The sequence below is a fragment of the Melopsittacus undulatus genome, chromosome 1, assembly GCF_012275295.1.
Source record: "Melopsittacus undulatus isolate bMelUnd1 chromosome 1, bMelUnd1.mat.Z, whole genome shotgun sequence".
Lineage (NCBI taxonomy): Eukaryota > Metazoa > Chordata > Aves > Psittaciformes > Psittaculidae > Melopsittacus > Melopsittacus undulatus.
In genome coordinates, this window is record NC_047527.1 from 110,459,285 (window position 1) to 110,463,716 (window position 4,432).

The 4,432-nt window shown below is 39.9% G+C and overlaps 1 non-coding gene across 1 annotated transcript; it reads right to left on the reverse strand.

Annotated features, from left to right (window-relative positions):
• Positions 1-3,058: 3,058 nt before the first annotated feature.
• TRNAG-UCC (transfer RNA glycine (anticodon UCC)) lies at positions 3,059-3,130 on the reverse strand. Its single transcript has one exon. It is a non-coding gene; the product is annotated as a tRNA-Gly (tRNA).
• Positions 3,131-4,432: the final 1,302 nt, after the last annotated feature.

Here is a 4,432-nt window from a genome sequence, read left to right on the forward strand (position 1 = left end):
GAGAAGGCTGCATGGAGACCTCATAGCAGCCTTCCAGTATCTGAAAGGGATACTGAGGAGGGACTCTTCATTAGGAACTGTGGTGATAGAACAAGGGACAATGGGTTCAAACTTAAACAGGGGAAGTTCATGTTAGATATAAGGAAGAAATTCTTTCCTGTTAGGGTGGTGAGGCACTGGAACAGGCTGCCCAAAGAAGTGGTAAACGCTCCATCCCTGGAAGTGTTTAAGGCCAGGCTGGATGGGGCTCTGAGCAACTTGATCTGGTAGAAGATGTCCCTGCCCATGGGATTCTAGAATCTTAAGATTCTTTCTAACCCTAACCATTCTGTGATTCAATGATTCTTTGATTCAATGATTCTATGACTCTGTGCCTATGAAAATGCCACTCCCTTGGGTAACTTATGTAGGATAATTTATTAATTACTTTTTCCTTCTTCCAGATGGCCTTATGCTCAAATTACTATTATCTTGTAAATGTCTACAAGAAGCAACAGAATAAATGAAAAAACATTTTTCACTTGTTTTTCATCCCCTTAACTATAGATGGGACAAGGAAGCAGGAGAAGTCTGATTAAGTTTATTTCATTTTTCAAAAAACCCTCAACTGATTTCCAGTACAAAATGAACTACTGTATTGCTAAAAAGGCAGGAGACTTAACCCCAGTCTTATGCACATGACCATTTGTAGAAGAAATTACCTTCCTGATTCTGTGTTTCTCATTCTATACATCTTGACATTGAACTGGCAAGAAAACACCATGACACTTTTAGACCAGGATCTATCCATGATGCAGCACAAAGCCAAACCTCAGACCCTAGGAACTGGACCATATGCTATCAGGTATGTTGAATTGTGTCTAAATTTGTCATGTGTAAATATAAAATGTGCTTTATCTAATTAAGCAAGATAGTATCATATAAAGTCTATATATGGTCTGAGTATTTTTATTGGACTAGAAAAGTAAAATAACTAATCATTCCAAAACATCCCAGATTACTTTTAGCTTTACCATGCTGCAAAAATAACTTTTTTAACAATATGCTGTTTACTATTGATCACTCAGATATTGACCTTTAAAGGCTGAGTGTATATGGAATAAATTCTAAGGACTTTTTCTACAACAAACCCAAGGAACTTGAAATAAACAAGAAAAATCCTTATCATGAGCATTTTCCTCTTCCATTTTCTCCTGCTTCACCCACTGGACTGCAGAGGAGCTCACCCCCTTAACAGAGAGAAAAAGTATATGTCAACTTGCCTCACCTACAGAGCCTTCAGGCAAAATGCATCACTTTTTCAGGTCTGTCAAGGACTGAATAAATCACAGATAAGTGGGTTAAAATGTCAGCACCCACTGGGACTGGAATAAATCTACCACATCTTTTCATCCAAGTGAAATTCTAACTGCAGTACCACCAGCACTTCATTCATTCATTAAGGAAAACAACATAAAACTCTTAATGATTGATTTTTTTTTTTTTTACAAAATGAAGAAAACACAAGTTGTTGGCTTTCTCTCCCCATCCTATTGTAAGAAGTCTGTGGAAGTCATCTTGTGCAAAAGGTCAGATAAGTGTAATGTGAAAGATGGCGTTAAAAGGCTTTCAAACTTTGTTTATTAATAGATATAACCCTTTCACCTCTGCTACATCTGTCACCACTATGTTAAATATCATCTATCTTACTGGTCACCTGACTTCATGTTATTAGTACGGGAAAACGCCACAAAAAACACTGAGCAGTCACAAACCCCTTACATACAAATGCAAGAGTAGAATTGCCTGAGCCCTCCTAATAAAATGCAACCTACCATGGGGCAACTAAAGTAACTGAAGGTAGCCTCTGGCTTTAAAAGCATTCACTAGGCCATTGATCATTGAAGACATATGGTGACCTCACACAAACACAATGTAAACTCCCAGGCTCACTGATGGCATTCCTAGCACTCTGTCCAAATTTGTATTGCCTCTCTGTAAACTGTTTGACATAAGCAGTGAAAGATGGAAACAGAAAGGGTCTCCTCAGTGTGATGAGCATACCACAAAATGCAGCTGGATGCAATTGAATTAACTTGTACTTTACTTTGATGTTTAAAAGAATCTTAGGACAAGATGTGTGAGAATAGAATTTTTGTAAGTTTCTTGGAAGTGTATTTGTCCTTCTGGATATCCAAAACAGATGGTAGAGTATAAAATTCCCTGTTTTTCCTGTGGTTTGTTTTTTTGGGGTTTGTTTTTTTTTGTTGTTGTTGTTTGTTTTTGTTTGTTTGATTTTTCTTTTAGAAGAGGTTAAGAAAATAAGTGGAAAAAATATGCTGTTTAATATGCATTTATCAGGCAGAAAGGCATATGGACGTATGTCTGTGGGTTTATATATGTGCTCCTCTTTTCCTTCCTTCCTTCCTTCCTTCCTTCCTTCCTTCCTTCCTTCCTTCCTTCCTTCCTTCCTTCCTTCCTTCCTTCCTTCCTTCCTTCCTTCCTTCCTTCCTTCCTTCCTTCCTTCCTTCCTTCCTTCCTTCCTTCCTTCCTTCCTTCCTTCCCTCCGTCCCTCCTCCCTCCCTCCCTCCTTCCCTGCTTCCCCCCTCCCTCCCTCTCTCCTTCCCTCCATCCCTTCCCCTATAAGCACCAGGAATGCACAAGTGTAAAACCCTCAGTATAGCAGCAGAATGCTTTAGGTACTTTAACCATCCCTGTGGTCCTTCCCTGGACTCTCTCCAGTATGCTTATGCCTCTCCAGTGATGTGGAGTCCAGAACTGGACACCAATGCTCCAGGTGTGGCTTCACCAAGTGCTGAGTAGAAGGGAAAGAACACTTCCTTTCACGACCCTCAACCCTTTTCTCAAACCAACCTGCTTTCCAACCAGGTGACCCCCTGCATAAAGGGGTTGCTCCTCCCCAGGTGCAGGACTTTGCACTTTCACACTTTTACAGGATTTTTACACTTCACGAGGTTCCCTTTGACCAGTTTCTCGAGCCTGCCAAGGCGCCTCTGGGTGGCGGCACCTCCCGCTAGTGTACCAGCACCTCCCCGGGAAAACGTGTCAAAACGGGAACTGCGTTGGCCGGGAATCGAACCCGGGTCAACTGCTTGGAAGGCAGCTATGCTCACCACTATACCACCAACGCTGCGATGTTAATCTGTCTGTGGTTATACTCCCCCTTCCCTTCTAGTTGCCATATGCTCCTAGTCTAACCGCAGGATTTACTAACTGCGAACCACAAGTACAGAAAGGAACTACTGAGGGAAACATTCATATATATTCCATAGCTACCAAGGCTGCTAGAATTTTTTTTCTTTTTAACAATAGAAAAAACCCCAAGGTGTCATTCAGTGAAATATTTCCAGCATCCTGATTTGTTTAACAGAAATCTAAGTAACAGGACTAAACCATTCAGAAACTGCACTGCAGATAACGGCACAAGTGAAAAAAAGGGAAAAGCTAACAGCTGACAGCTCCAGTTTAAAGAAATGGGCATCCCATTTTTTCGCAAAAGGAATACTCTTGCTAGCATTAACATTGTACTACGATGAGCTTTTAATTTCATGTTTGAAAGGTTAGGTATGTTGTCTTTTCTCTAAGCTACTGCTTTTCTCTTCTCAGCATCATACAGAGAAACACTAGATCACACAGAAAATACAGCTGAAAATAAACTCAGTAGATTTACAAAAGGTTAATATTTGAAAGACGATTATCTGAAACACATCTTTGAAATTTTGAATCTCAAACTTCAGTGTATTTTTATCATATAAAGTGTGATGAAAGTTTTTCTATTAGAGTGGATAGAGCCAACAAACAAATTTAGAGATACAAGTTTTCAAAACTCACATGGTTTGAGGATATCCCATGCAGAATCCAGTGCCTTCTAGTGCATCTGTGATTTCTCATCTGAGAATGTCCTGTTTACACAAAGGTTCTTAACATACAGAAGTGTATTTCTATTCTCAGCAAACTTGTAAATGAAAACACTGTGCATTGGCTCTCAGTTTCTTAATAAAGAGACTTTCAGGTCTCTTTCATCCTGAAGTCTTCATTGCTTACTGAAATGGTCAGAAAAGTTGTAAGACCTAATACTGGTGAGACATCTACCAGTTTCCTGATTCCTGACCCTTTCTGTCACTTCGTCTGCATCTGAGGAATGACAAGGTCCACAGCAGGTCCCAGTCCTGTGCATATTCTGGCCATTTCACGCAGAATTAACTAGTGTTTGGGCTGGTGAAATTTTATGCAACCTTAGAGAAAAGTCTAAAGAGTACAGTGACACCATAGTAAGGCTATAAAGTCTTGTCCTATTTTACCCTCCTAATTTTCTTGAAAAGACAGTAAAATGATGTAGAGTATATTGTCACTTTATGTGGCATAGAATCATAGACTCATGGGATGTTTCGGGTTGGAACTGATCTTGAAGGTCATTTAGTTCTAGCCCCTT